This window comes from Panulirus ornatus, chromosome 8 (genome assembly GCF_036320965.1).
Source record: "Panulirus ornatus isolate Po-2019 chromosome 8, ASM3632096v1, whole genome shotgun sequence".
In the NCBI taxonomy this organism is placed as follows: Eukaryota; Metazoa; Arthropoda; class Malacostraca; order Decapoda; family Palinuridae; genus Panulirus; species Panulirus ornatus.
Genome location: NC_092231.1, coordinates 49,641,673 through 49,659,141, shown reverse-complemented (window position 1 = coordinate 49,659,141; position 17,469 = coordinate 49,641,673).

The following is a 17,469-nucleotide window of genomic DNA, read 5'->3' as shown; positions in this document are numbered from 1 at the left end:
TTCTTTAATTCAAATACAGGTAAGTTTTCTTTCTAACGAGGTGGGATAAGCTACGTGCACTCGGCTTATGAATGTGGTGACTTTCCCTTCATTACCACAATGGTATGCTGAACTGAAGACGTTGAATTTCGTAGACGAAACTAAAATAGGAAATCAATCTACATCAAAAATTGAACGTATGCATCTTTAGGTGGACATAAAACAAACGGACAGAGGAGCACACTGGAGCAAATGAATTCCAATATCACCACTTAAAGTAGGCCTTTCAAGTAGTTGTGGCTTTAAAGCAAACTTTTTCTAGCCAAGGTTTAGTTAGCACCTAAACTAACCCCCACGACCTTACCTTAAGAAATATTTTCAGAAGGTACTGTCTGAACATATTTCTAAGGTAAGGTCATTTAGGTTTGGTTTAGATGCTAACCTAACCTAGACTAGAAAAAGTTTCCTTTGCTTCAGAGCCCCAACTACTTAGACGGGCTACTGTTGATATTAAACAGTAACAGGAAGATGATAAAACTGAGATGAAATGAATAAAAAAGATAGAATGGGTCAGTTGAAAGTTGAAGTATTTGCTAAATACAATTTTTGACAGATCCAAATGCATCCTAAATTCAGTCACTTAAATCACAATGCTGAATATTGTTTTAATTGTTGGAACTAGTTACAGGAAGTAAAAATATCAAGCTTAAAGGGATGCCATTACAATAACTTCATATACCTGTATAGGATCTCTTAAACTTCTTTTCCGTAAAGCTGAATGGATTTAAGTCGTTTAATCTGCTTTCTGAATTTGTTTCTCAGTCCAGTAATCATCTTTGGAGATTACCTCAGTAATTTCTCCATTCAATGTCTTCCTTTTCAAATTAGTTGACGATCACAGCAGTACAATATCCAAGCTGGGATGGATATGTTTTGGGAAGGCGAGATGTCAGGTCATGCAAGAATGTTAGAAATGGCTTCCATCAGTTTCTACCCTATCTACTCTTAAGATTTTGGGTTATCAGAACTTAGAGATTTATGAGTAGATAATACAATGTAGTTATCGTGGCAAGATATCCAACATGAGATTATAGTCATAATAACAATATAGTCACAAGGTCAATATATAGTCACCGGAATATTATATCTATCATGATAATGTATCACTTATGACAAAATATGCATGATTAAAAAATGACAATATAGCACCTACAAAAAATATCACATTGCTAATTTAGCCAAGGTGGCGATATATACACGATAGTACTGTAACGAAAATAAGAAGATAGTCAAAATGACAATATGTTCATAATGACGATACTACCACTATGAATATATAATCTCCATGACACTATAGCTACACTGACAGTAAAGCTATCTTCACAAAAGCGTAAAATTGAAAATACAGCAAACGACAATATAGCCACCATGACAATACAGCCATCTTGACAATAATGTCACGTTATAAATCAATCGCCAGCACATTAGAGTCACTTTGATACCAATCTTACAATGACTTTGTAAATATCATGAAAATATAGCCCCCATGTCAACATATTAGCTATGACAATTTAGCCATTATGATAATATAGTCACGACGACAATGTATTCACTATAACAATAAAACTACCATGATCATATAGATGATATGATAATATAGTCAAAGCAAAAATATACATCCAACTTATATTCACAAATGCAATATAACCACCTGGCAGTATAGATAGTGTAAATAAATAGTCGCTTTCGGATCATAGGAAACATATAGACTCCAGGACAATATAATCTCTGTGAAAGAACAGTGACTCAAACAGGATTTATCATTATAATATAGTCATAACTTTATAGCTGTCATGTAATTGTAGTCAACATGACAAAATTATCACAATGAAATAAAACGGCATTACAATATAGTTACCATAATTATACACCAATCATGATTATATAATCAGCAGGTTGACATAAACAATATCACAGTGTAAAAACCATGACAATATAAGTGACATGATGAGATGATATTCATTCACTTACACTTACAATACCAAATAAGCCGCCATGAAAATATTATTATCATGATCATATAATCACAACAATATTGTAGCTAATAACAAAATATATCCCGAACGACAAAATTAACCATAGCAATATAGCCATCAAGTTGATATAGCGACCAAGATAATGAAGCCAGGACGGCATTATATTGAAAATAACAATACAGCCACCATGCCAATGTCTTCACCATGACAATGTAGCTACCATGAAAATATAGTAACCTTGACTATGTAGCTACCATGATAAAATATTTTAATTAAAAAATATCCACAACAAGAGTTCAGCTGCCAAGACACTATATCTCCAAAATGTTATGATTGCCATCATGACAATATACCGCCAGAAAAGAAATATATATACCCACTACTTGACAATATAGCTATTCTGACAATATTGCCAACATGAAAAGACAGTCACCTCCTTGTTATATAACAAAAATGGCAAATAGCCATCATGGCAATATAGTGACCTAACAATACAGCCACCATGGCAATATAGTTACCATAACAATGTAATCTTAATGACAATATAACCAACATGACTATATAGTCACGATGACAATACAACCATCGTGACAATACAGATAACATGACAGTACCGTCTCTAAGACAATATTGCCATCAATTCAACAAATCGAATGACAATATAGATATTATGGGAACACAGTCACCATGACAATATACTCAGAAATGCATTATAATCGCCATAATAAAATTATCCTACCATGAAAATATAGCCACCTTACCATTTTGGTTTCCATTACAATGTAGCCACAGTAATAAAAGATTTACCAAGACAGTACTGAAACCATAACAATATAGCATATCATGGCAATGTAGTCACCTGATAATTTAATCAAAATGACAATTTCTCTTTTATAATGGCATATCCTCAAGGGCAATATCAACACCATTAAAAAAGCTTCTATGAAAATACAGTCACTATGACATTATAGATATCATGATAGAAAATCACCATGACAATATAGTTATCATGGCAATATAGCCACTATGACATTATAGTCATAATGACAAAATAGTCGCTGTGACAATATTGTTACCATGATAATATAATTATCATAATGATATATTGCTTATGACAAATTATGAATGAGTTAAATAATGACAATATATGACCTATAGATAAAGATCACCTTGCCAATATAGCTAAGGTGACGATATATACATCATAGCAATGTAACTAAAATGAAAAGATAGCCAAAATGACGGTTTGTTCATAATGACAATACTGCCACTATGAAAATATGTTCCCCAACTGCCACTATGAAAATGTTCCCCAACTGCCACTATGAAAATATGTTCCCCATGACACTATAGCTACACTGACAATAAAGCCATATTCACATAAGAGTAACATTGAAAATACAGCTACATTGTCATGGTGACGATATTGGCATGGTGGCTCTATTGTTATTTTCAATATAATGCCATCCTAACTACATTATCTTGTTCGCTATATTTACTTGCTAGCTATATTGCTATGGTTAATTTTGTCGTTGGGGATATAATATATCAATAACTATAATTTTGTTTTAATCATAGGATCATTATAATAATATTATCATCGCGGCTTATTTGGTAATGTGAGTGCAAGTGTATGGATGTCTTATCATTGTAAGACTCACGCACACTTCCATTAATTTTTCATTAGGTATTTGTCATTATCATTTTACTGTGAGTTACATAGAGTTAGATACATGTTGCCACGAGCTCACTGTTCTCATGGGCTACTGTTAATCAGGATGTTTGAACACGTAAGAGCTGATCTGTTATTTGAACACGTTGTTGAATGGGTGTTGACGGACTCCCATACAACCCCTGCCAGTGTGACATGAGGGACACACTGGCCAGCATCGTCACACTGTTCACTAGAATGTGTCGTAGTGTGTCATAAGACTATAGCCCAGAGTACTACAGATGGACGTACACGTTTTGTTGTAATAAATCTACAAAGGCCGCCTGATCTTCATTAAGTACCACCCACGAAGAAGACCTGATTTCCTTCCTATCAACCTACGTGACCACACACGACCGTTATATCTATTTCATTTTTCTACGTCTGGTGTTGCCAGCAGTCATACAAGCCTACCTGACACAGTCTTGGCGCTCGCTCTAGTGGACGTTAAGGGCGGAACCCTATGGCCGGCTACGTTCGCCATCACCCGTACCTCAATGCAGTGAAGATACGTCTTTATTGCATTGCTGACACTGTGTCGCTTGCAAGGGCATCAAGACAGCGCCATCGCCGTGGAGTGTTGTCATCACATCCAGACGTGTCAAGCAAGGTCAGCCATCCTGCCAACACCAACGTGGAGGTCATCTTGTCAACCGCTCCAGAGACGCGTCATCATCAGCCGTGGCGACATCCCAGACGTCAGCATCGCGTGGTCCAGCCCTTGTCGCTCACTCAACTTTCCTGCTAGCGAGCCGCTACTCTGCACACTTCTTCACCTCGCTACACCCAGCGAGCCGCTACTCTGCACACATCTTCACCTCGCTACACCCAGCGAGCCGCTACTCTGCACACGTCTTCACCTCGCTACATATTTCTACCGCACCCTCACTAAACTTAAATGTAACTTCACTGCACCCTCAAGAAACCTAAATTCATTTCACCGCTGACAAATACATCTTCACTACTCTCTTGACAAATGCATCTTGACTATACCTTAAACAAATGTATCTTAATTGCATTATGGACAAATGTAGTTATAATTACGTCCTAAGTAAATATGAATTCAATTCATCCTCGAAACGCATCTTTACTACACCCACAACGAATCAATATGACAAAGAATGATACACTATACTTTCAGTAAACTTAAATCAATACATATCTTCAATACAATCTCGAAATACGTATCTTCACTATAATCTCAATAAATCTAAATTTGTTTCACCCTCAAACGCTTCTTCATCAGACCCTCGACAAATACATCTTCACTATACTCCTCAGAAACCCTTAACCATTTCGACCTCGACAAACGTATTTTCACTATACCTTCGAAAAATGAATCTTCACTACACTTATATACGTATCTTCACTAGAATCCCAATAAACCTAAATCTATATACGTATCTTCACTAGAGTCCCAATAGACCTAAATCTATATACGTATCTTCGCTACAATCCCAATAGACCTAAATCTATATACGGATCTTCATTACAATCCCAATAAACCTAAATTTATATACGTATCTTCACTACAATCTCAATGAACCTAAATCTATATACGTATCTTCACTACAATCTCAATAAACCTAAATTCGCTTCACCCTCGACAAACGCTTCTTCATCAGACCCTCGACAAATACACCTTCACTACACTCCTCAGTGACCCTTCAACCATTTCGACCTCGACAAACGTATTTTCACTATACCTTCGAAAAATGAATCTTCACTACACTTATATGCGCATCTTCACTACAATCCCAATAAACCTAAATTTATATGCGTATCTTCACTACAATCCCAATAAACCTAAATTTATATACGTATCTTCACTACAATCCCAATAAACCTAAATTTATATGCGTATCTTCACTACAATCCAATAAACCTAATTTTATATACGTATCTTCACTACAATCTCAATAAACTTGGATTTCCGAGGATATATATAGCACGTTCCTAGGCTCTAGGCTCATTCATCTCCAAGATGTGCTACAGGAAGGATCTCTCCCGATTGGATGTGGAACATCTTATTGCAACTGGGGAATTTCTTGGAGAAGGCGCTTTCGGAACGGCTTATCGTGTGAAATGGGACGGTGCTGACACCGTCCTTAAAGTCGGAAAGACTTTCAGTGTTGCACCTCCTGTGATGTATGAGCTGGAGGCCTACTTTCTGGAAAAAGTCAGTGGAGTCGGAGGAGCCCCTCGACTGCTGGCCACCTCTGACGATCCTCCAGCTCTTCTCACAACCTTCGTTGGTTCCGACACCCTCGGAGACCTGCTCCTGGATCGCGAGCTTCCCGACAAGTACCTAGGCCTCATCGGACTTCAGGTCTGCCTCCATGTCAAAGAGCTACACGCCATTGGTGTCTACCACAATGACTTACACACGGGAAACATCGTGGTCACCATCCCACACGATCTCTCACTCCCGCCCGAGGTCAGCTTGATAGATTTTGGCCTTGCCTCATACCATCCATCTGCTCTTACTCAATTGCCGGCAGACGACAGGTACCACGTCTTGAAGACTACGAACAGTAGCGCCGTCACTCCCATAACACCAGACTTGGGTGACTTGGGGTACCTCCTTCACGACGACATACTCAGCGCAACGGAACAGGAGGCTCCAGAGTCTGTAATCAACGTAACTCGCCAGGCTGCTCTAGGCCATATTAAAGATATAGATGAGATCATTTCTGCATTGACGGAATTCGTCTCAAGCTGAACCACCTCCTCATGACCCAGTCACCACGCAGCCCAAAACATGTGACAAGCCCCATCTGAGGGCAAATCTCACCAGGACAACAATAGAGACAATTGGGATAATCTATATCTCCAACGATGTGTTCCATGCACTGGAAGAAGGTAGTGTGGGGGGGATGATGAGGACCCGAAGTCGATCCCCTGACCTAGCCTCCAGGTGGCGGGTCTGGTGAACTCTTGAGGACACATTAACTCTCACAGGCTAACAGGGGTCTCACACACACACTTGGATAGATTACATATTTACTTCCTAAGTATCAGAGGCAAAATATCATTACTGGAAGATATGCCTAAACATATATTGACGGAATTAGAATATTTTACAGCAGTCACGTGCATAGTGATGATGTAGGCAGGCGTGAGAATAATTCTGCTGGTAGAGTTTTATTTTATTTATTCCAAGTCCCTCTGGCCGAGGCGTGATGATAATCCCTCGTAAGACCATTTCTCACGAATCACTCTCACACTGATGACTGCAAGTGGATCCATGATTCGAAATGGAAAAATTACGTTCCAGACGGAGGCCTATATCAAGTTGTCTTCTCATTTCCTGGTACATAACTGCTGGCCTGGAAACACATAAGGAAACTCTCTGAAGTGTCAAGATGGATCGCCTCTTGACCCTACCTGGCGGGAGAGACCATCTTAGGTCAGGCGTGTGTGGGGCAGAAGTGACCTGTTTACTGGTTCTCCCTGAAATTCGTATTGTCTTCATCTTATGTTTATTTCCAGTCACTTCAGTGGAAACGAATGTTATGTTCAGTAGCGTCATATTGAATGGTCTCTTCTTCAGTTCTACTTCCCAACCTCTGAGAAATAAAAAGACAATACAGAAAAATATCTGAAATATTGAAGTGGACTACCAGCAAAAGAAATCAGTTGCTGCTGTAACCAACAGTGCCACAATACCACTGTAATCAACAGCGCCACAATACCACTGTAACCAACAGTGCCACAATACCACTGTAACCAACAGTGCCACATACCACTGTAACCAACAGTACCACAATACCACTGTAACCAACAGTGCCACAATACCACTATAACCAATACTGCCACAACATCACTGTAACCAACATTGCGACAACACCACTCCAACCAACAGTGCCACAACACCACTTCAACCAACAGTGCCACTACACCACTGTTACTAACAGTGCCACAACACCACTGTGACCAACAGTGTCACAACACCACTGTAACTAACAGTGCCACATTACAACTGTAGCCAAAAGTGCCACAACAACACTGTAACTAACAGTGCCACAACACCACTGTAACCTACAGTGCCACAACACCACTCCAACCAACAGTGCCACAAAACCACTTCAACCAACAGTGCCACTACACCACTGTAACTAACAGTGCCACAACACCACTGTAACCAACAGTGCCACAACACCACCGTAACTAACAGTGACACAACACCAATGTAACCAACAGTGCCACAACACCACTGTAACCACAGTGCCACAAATCCACTGTAACAACAGTAACACAACATCACTGTAACCAACAGTGCCACAACACCACTGTAACAACAGTGCCACAACACCACTGTAACTAACACTGCCACAACACCACTGTAACCAACAATGCCACAACACCAATGCAACCAACAGTGCTACAACACCACTGTAACAACAGTTCCACAACACCACTGCAACTAACAGTGCCACAACACCACTGTAACTAACAGTGCCACAACATCACTGCAACCATTACTGTCTGCAGTACCAACTTGACCAGTGTAGCCAACGGTGTCGACAGTTTGACCTTTACTGTTACTACAATGATACAGCAACACAACATTCACTTGATACCTTTACCACTACCGGCTACATAACCAGTTTTCATTTCTGCATTGAAGGAATTCGTCTCAAGCTGTACCACCTACTCATGACCCAGTCACCACCCATGGGGGAGTGACAAGCCCATATGGCAGCGCTCGTACAGGTAGAGAGATGAGGGGGCTGTCAGAGAGGGACCCTTCTGTACAGTTAGGTGGCTTCAACGTACAGCCCAAAACATGTGACAAGCTCCATCTGAGGACCAATTTCACCAGGACACCAATCTGTACAATTGGGATAATGTGTATCTCCAGCCAAGTGTTCCATGCACTGGATGATGTTTGCCTGAACATCTCTTAACGTTCTTCTTAATGTTTCATAGTAAGGTTATACTGTGGAGTCACATTATCAAAATTGACTGTTTCCCTGATGCTGAGCACAAGTTTCCAGAGCAAAGTGATCTCATTATAACTTGACCATACCTAGCGTTACAACACTGTTGTAGTCGCTGTTAATACCAGGCAATATTTCTGAGGAAGGAGAAGTAGTTGGGTCAAGAGCTGATGTTCACGTTTCCGTTGTCAGAGGAAATCAAGATAAGACCAGAACATAATGAAATTCTTCACTCTCCTACTTCTTCAACACAATGTATTGATATAAACATCACCCATTATGACAGTTATCATCAATGATAAGCTGATGGAACCTAACCTCACCTCACCGGATACAACATAAACAAATACACAAAAATTCGTCGATACAGATATTATTTTTTCTAACCATCATAACGACCATAGTAAGTTTATATAACATTTCCTTATGTGGTGGATACCATGTGGCACGTCATATAACAGTTGTAGATAATATCTGTGACATGTTAACCCTCAGTCATCACATTCACATGTTCTACTGAAACTCTGGAGATATGTATGGCCCAGGGAGGCAGGCTGTGCTGGTACTGGATAACCCAGCACAGGTAGTGGTACTTATGTACTGGTACTGGATAACCCAGCACAGGTAGTGGTACTTATGTACTGGTACTGGATAACCCAGCACAGGTAGTGGTACTTATGTACTGGTACTGGATAACCCAGCACAGGTAGTGGTACTTATGTACTGGTACTGGATAACCCAGCACAGGTAGTGGCACTTATGTACTGGTACTGGATAACCCAGCACAGGTAGTGGCACTTATGTGCTGGTACTGTATAACCCAGCACAGGTATTGGTACTTATGTACTGGTACTGGATAACCCAGCACAGGTAGTGACACTTATGTACTGGTACTGGATAACCCAGCACAGGTAGTGGCACTTATGTACTGGTACTGGATAACCCAGCACAGGTAGTGGCACTTATGTACTGGTACTGGATAACCCAACACAGGTAGTGGCACTTATGTACTGGTACTGGATAACCCAACACAGGTAGTGGCACTTATGTGCTGGTACTGGATAACCCAGCACAGGTAGTGGTACTTATGTACTGGTACTGGATAACCCAGCACAGGTAGTGGCACTTATGTGCTGGTACTGGATAACCCAGCACAGGTAGTGGTACTTATGTACTGGTACTGGATAACCCAGCACAGGTAGTGGCACTTATGTGCTGGTACTGGATAACCCAGTACAGGTAGTGGCACTTATGTACTGGTACTGGATAACCCAGCACAGGTAGTGGCACTTATGTGCTGGTACTGAATAACCCAGCACAGGTATTGGTACTTATGTACTGGTACTGGATAACCCAGCACAGGTAGTGACACTTATGTACTGGTACTGGATAACCCAGCACAGGTAGTGGCACTTATGTACTGGTACTGGATAACCCAGCACAGGTAGTGGCACTTATGTACTGGTACTGGATAACCCAACACAGGTAGTGGCACTTATGTACTGGTACTGGATAACCCAACACAGGTAGTGGCACTTATGTGCTGGTACTGGATAACCCAGCACAGGTAGTGGTACTTATGTACTGGTACTGGATAACCCAGCACAGGTAGTGGCACTTATGTGCTGGTAATGGATAACTCAGCACAGGTAGTGGTACTTATGTACTGGTAATGGATAACCCAGCACAGGTAGTGGTACTTATGTACTGGTACTGGATAACCCAGCACAGGTAGTGGTACTTATGTACTGGTACTGGATAACCCAGCACAGGTAGTGGTACTTATGTACTGGTACTGGATAACCCAGCACAGGTAGGGGCACTTATGTACTGGTAATGGATAACCCAGCACAGGTAGTGGCACTTATGTGCTGGTAATGGATAACTCAGCACAGGTAGTGGTACTTATGTACTGGTAATGGATAACCCAGCACAGGTAGTGGAAATTATGTACTGGTACTGGATAACCCAGCACAGGTAGTGGTACTTATGTACTGGTACTGGATAACCCAGCACAGGTAGTGGCACTTATGTACTGGTAACGGATAACCCAGCACAGGTAGTGGTACTTATGTACTGGTACTGGATAACCCAGCACAGGTAGTGGTACTTATGTGCTGGTACTGGATAACCCAGCACAGGTAGTGGCACTTATGTACTGGTAATGGATAACCCAGCACAGGTAGTGGTACTTATGTACTGGTACTGGATAACCCAGCACAGGTAGTGGTACTTATGTACTGGTACTGGATAACCCAGCACAGGTAGTGGCACTTATGTACTGGTACTGGATAACCCAGCACAGGTAGTGGTACTTATGTACTGGTACTGGATAACCCAGCACAGGTAGTGGTACTTATGTACTGGTACTGGATAACCCAGCACAGGTAGTGGTACTTATGTACTGGTACTGGATAACCCAGCACAGGTAGTGGTACTTATGTACTGGTACTGGATAACCCAGCACAGGTAGTGGTACTTATGTACTGGTACTGGATAACCCAGCACAGGTAGTGGTACTTATGTACTGGTACTGGATAACCCAGCACAGGTAGTGGTACTTATGTACTGGTACTGGATAACCCAGCACAGGTAGTGGTACTTATGTACTGGTACTGGATAACCCAGCACAGGTAGTGGTACTTATGTACTGGTACTGGATAACCCAGCACAGGTAGTGGTACTTATGTACTGGTACTGGATAACCCAGCACAGGTAGTGGCACTTATGTACTGGTACTGGATAACCCAGCACAGGTAGTGGTACTTATGTACTGGTACTGGATAACCCAGCACAGGTAGTGGCACTTATGTACTGGTACTGGATAACCCAGCACAGGTAGTGGTACTTATGTACTGGTACTGGATAACCCAGCACAGGTAGTGGTACTTATGTACTGGTACTGGATAACCCAGCACAGGTAGTGGTACTTATGTACTGGTACTGGATAACCCAGCACAGGTAGTGGTACTTATGTGCTGGTACTGGATAACCCAGCACAGGTAGTGGTACTTATGTACTGGTACTGGATAACCCAGCACAGGTAGTGGTACTTATGTACTGGTACTGGATAACCCAGCACAGGTAGTGGTACTTATGTACTGGTACTGGATAACCCAGCACAGGTAGTGGTACTTATGTACTGGTACTGGATAACCCAGCACAGGTAGTGGTACTTATGTACTGGTACTGGATAACCCAGCACAGGTAGTGGTACTTATGTACTGGTACTGGATAACCCAGCACAGGTAGTGGTACTTATGTACTGGTACTGGATAACCCAGCACAGGTAGTGGCACTTATGTACTGGTACTGGATAACCCAGCACAGGTAGTGGTACTTATGTACTGGTACTGGATAACCCAGCACAGGTAGTGGTACTTATGTACTGGTACTGGATAACCCAGCACAGGTAGTGGTACTTATGTACTGGTACTGGATAACCCAGCACAGGTAGTGGCACTTATGTACTGGTACTGGATAACCCAGCACAGGTAGTGGTACTTATGTACTGGTACTGGATAACCCAGCACAGGTAGTGGTACTTATGTACTGGTACTGGATAACCCAGCACAGGTAGTGGTACTTATGTACTGGTACTGGATAACCCAGCACAGGTAGTGGCACTTATGTACTGGTACTGGATAACCCAGCACAGGTAGTGGTACTTATGTACTGGTACTGGATAACCCAGCACAGGTAGTGGTACTTATGTACTGGTACTGGATAACCCAGCACAGGTAGTGGTACTTATGTACTGGTACTGGATAACCCAGCACAGGTAGTGGTACTTATGTACTGGTACTGGATAACCCAGCACAGGTAGTGGTACTTATGTACTGGTACTGGATAACCCAGCACAGGTAGTGGCACTTATGTACTGGTACTGGATAACCCAGCACAGGTAGTGGTACTTATGTACTGGTACTGGATAACCCAGCACAGGTAGTGGTACTTATGTACTGGTACTGGATAACCCAGCACAGGTAGTGGTACTTATGTACTGGTACTGGATAACCCAGCACAGGTAGTGGTACTTATGTACTGGTACTGGATAACCCAGCACAGGTAGTGGTACTTATGTACTGGTACTGGATAACCCAGCACAGGTAGTGGTACTTATGTACTGGTACTGGATAACCCAGCACAGGTAGTGGTACTTATGTACTGGTACTGGATAACCCAGCACAGGTAGTGGTACTTATGTACTGGTACTGGATAACCCAGCACAGGTAGTGGTACTTATGTACTGGTACTGGATAACCCAGCACAGGTAGTGGTACTTATGTACTGGTACTGGATAACCCAGCACAGGTAGTGGTACTTATGTACTGGTACTGGATAACCCAGCACAGGTAGTGGTACTTATGTACTGGTACTGGATAACCCAGCACAGGTAGTGGTACTTATGTACTGGTACTGGATAACCCAGCACAGGTAGTGGTACTTATGTACTGGTACTGGATAACCCAGCACAGGTAGTGGCACTTATGTACTGGTACTGGATAACCCAGCACAGGTAGTGGTACTTATGTACTGGTACTGGATAACCCAGCACAGGTAGTGGTACTTATGTACTGGTACTGGATAACCCAGCACAGGTAGTGGTACTTATGTACTGGTACTGGATAACCCAGCACAGGTAGTGGTACTTATGTACTGGTACTGGATAACCCAGCACAGGTAGTGGTACTTATGTACTGGTACTGGATAACCCAGCACAGGTAGTGGTACTTATGTACTGGTACTGGATAACCCAGCACAGGTAGTGGTACTTATGTACTGGTACTGGATAACCCAGCACAGGTAGTGGCACTTATGTACTGGTACTGGATAACCCAGCACAGGTAGTGGTACTTATGTACTGGTACTGGATAACCCAGCACAGGTAGTGGTACTTATGTACTGGTACTGGATAACCCAGCACAGGTAGTGGTACTTATGTACTGGTACTGGATAACCCAGCACAGGTAGTGGTACTTATGTACTGGTACTGGATAACCCAGCACAGGTAGTGGTACTTATGTACTGGTACTGGATAACCCAGCACAGGTAGTGGTACTTATGTACTGGTACTGGATAACCCAGCACAGGTAGTGGTACTTATGTACTGGTACTGGATAACCCAGCACAGGTAGTGGTACTTATGTACTGGTACTGGATAACCCAGCACAGGTAGTGGTACTTATGTACTGGTACTGGATAACCCAGCACAGGTAGTGGTACTTATGTACTGGTACTGGATAACCCAGCACAGGTAGTGGTACTTATGTACTGGTACTGGATAACCCAGCACAGGTAGTGGTACTTATGTACTGGTACTGGATAACCCAGCACAGGTAGTGGTACTTATGTACTGGTACTGGATAACCCAGCACAGGTAGTGGTACTTATGTACTGGTACTGGATAACCCAGCACAGGTAGTGGTACTTATGTACTGGTACTGGATAACCCAGCACAGGTAGTGGTACTTATGTACTGGTACTGGATAACCCAGCACAGGTAGTGGTACTTATGTACTGGTACTGGATAACCCAGCACAGGTAGTGGTACTTATGTACTGGTACTGGATAACCCAGCACAGGTAGTGGTACTTATGTACTGGTACTGGATAACCCAGCACAGGTAGTGGTACTTATGTACTGGTACTGGATAACCCAGCACAGGTAGTGGTACTTATGTACTGGTACTGGATAACCCAGCACAGGTAGTGGTACTTATGTACTGGTACTGGATAACCCAGCACAGGTAGTGGTACTTATGTACTGGTACTGGATAACCCAGCACAGGTAGTGGTACTTATGTACTGGTACTGGATAACCCAGCACAGGTAGTGGTACTTATGTACTGGTACTGGATAACCCAGCACAGGTAGTGGTACTTATGTACTGGTACTGGATAACCCAGCACAGGTAGTGGTACTTATGTACTGGTACTGGATAACCCAGCACAGGTAGTGGTACTTATGTACTGGTACTGGATAACCCAGCACAGGTAGTGGTACTTATGTACTGGTACTGGATAACCCAGCACAGGTAGTGGTACTTATGTACTGGTACTGGATAACCCAGCACAGGTAGTGGTACTTATGTACTGGTACTGGATAACCCAGCACAGGTAGTGGTACTTATGTACTGGTACTGGATAACCCAGCACAGGTAGTGGTACTTATGTACTGGTACTGGATAACCCAGCACAGGTAGTGGCACTTATGTACTGGTACTGGATAACCCAGCACAGGTAGTGGCACTTATGTACTGGTACTGGATAACCCAGCACAGGTAGTGGTACTTATGTACTGGTACTGGATAACCCAGCACAGGTAGTGGTACTTATGTACTGGTACTGGATAACCCAGCACAGGTAGTGGTACTTATGTACTGGTACTGGATAACCCAGCACAGGTAGTGGTACTTATGTACTGGTACTGGATAACCCAGCACAGGTAGTGGTACTTATGTACTGGTACTGGATAACCCAGCACAGGTAGTGGTACTTATGTACTGGTACTGGATAACCCAGCACAGGTAGTGGTACTTATGTACTGGTACTGGATAACCCAGCACAGGTAGTGGTACTTATGTACTGGTACTGGATAACCCAGCACAGGTAGTGGTACTTATGTACTGGTACTGGATAACCCAGCACAGGTAGTGGTACTTATGTACTGGTACTGGATAACCCAGCACAGGTAGTGGTACTTATGTACTGGTACTGGATAACCCAGCACAGGTAGTGGTACTTATGTACTGGTACTGGATAACCCAGCACAGGTAGTGGTACTTATGTACTGGTACTGGATAACCCAGCACAGGTAGTGGTACTTATGTACTGGTACTGGATAACCCAGCACAGGTAGTGGTACTTATGTACTGGTACTGGATAACCCAGCACAGGTAGTGGTACTTATGTACTGGTACTGGATAACCCAGCACAGGTAGTGGTACTTATGTACTGGTACTGGATAACCCAGCACAGGTAGTGGTACTTATGTACTGGTACTGGATAACCCAGCACAGGTAGTGGTACTTATGTACTGGTACTGGATAACCCAGCACAGGTAGTGGTACTTATGTACTGGTACTGGATAACCCAGCACAGGTAGTGGTACTTATGTACTGGTACTGGATAACCCAGCACAGGTAGTGGTACTTATGTACTGGTACTGGATAACCCAGCACAGGTAGTGGTACTTATGTACTGGTACTGGATAACCCAGCACAGGTAGTGGTACTTATGTACTGGTACTGGATAACCCAGCACAGGTAGTGGTACTTATGTACTGGTACTGGATAACCCAGCACAGGTAGTGGTACTTATGTACTGGTACTGGATAACCCAGCACAGGTAGTGGTACTTATGTACTGGTACTGGATAACCCAGCACAGGTAGTGGTACTTATGTACTGGTACTGGATAACCCAGCACAGGTAGTGGTACTTATGTACTGGTACTGGATAACCCAGCACAGGTAGTGGTACTTATGTACTGGTACTGGATAACCCAGCACAGGTAGTGGTACTTATGTACTGGTACTGGATAACCCAGCACAGGTAGTGGTACTTATGTACTGGTACTGGATAACCCAGCACAGGTAGTGGTACTTATGTACTGGTACTGGATAACCCAGCACAGGTAGTGGTACTTATGTACTGGTACTGGATAACCCAGCACAGGTAGTGGTACTTATGTACTGGTACTGGATAACCCAGCACAGGTAGTGGTACTTATGTACTGGTACTGGATAACCCAGCACAGGTAGTGGTACTTATGTACTGGTACTGGATAACCCAGCACAGGTAGTGGTACTTATGTACTGGTACTGGATAACCCAGCACAGGTAGTGGTACTTATGTACTGGTACTGGATAACCCAGCACAGGTAGTGGTACTTATGTACTGGTACTGGATAACCCAGCACAGGTAGTGGTACTTATGTACTGGTACTGGATAACCCAGCACAGGTAGTGGTACTTATGTGCTGGTAATGGATAACCCAGCACAGGTAGTGGTACTTATGTACTGGTACTGGATAACCCAGCACAGGTAGTGGTACTTATGTACTGGTACTGGATAACCCAGCACAGGTAGTGGTACTTATGTACTGGTACTGGATAACCCAGCACAGGTAGTGGTACTTATGTACTGGTACTGGATAACCCAGCACAGGTAGTGGTACTTATGTACTGGTACTGGATAACCCAGCACAGGTAGTGGTACTTATGTACTGGTACTGGATAACCCAGCACAGGTAGTGGTACTTATGTACTGGTACTGGATAACCCAGCACAGGTAGTGGTACTTATGTACTGGTACTGGATAACCCAGCACAGGTAGTGGTACTTATGTACTGGTACTGGATAACCCAGCACAGGTAGTGGTACTTATGTACTGGTACTGGATAACCCAGCACAGGTAGTGGTACTTATGTACTGGTACTGGATAACCCAGCACAGGTAGTGGTACTTATGTACTGGTACTGGATAACCCAGCACAGGTAGTGGTACTTATGTACTGGTACTGGATAACCCAGCACAGGTAGTGGTACTTATGTACTGGTACTGGATAACCCAGCACAGGTAGTGGTACTTATGTACTGGTACTGGATAACCCAGCACAGGTAGTGGTACTTATGTACTGGTACTGGATAACCCAGCACAGGTAGTGGTACTTATGTACTGGTACTGGATAACCCAGCACAGGTAGTGGTACTTATGTACTGGTACTGGATAACCCAGCACAGGTAGTGGTACTTATGTACTGGTACTGGATAACCCAGCACAGGTAGTGGTACTTATGTA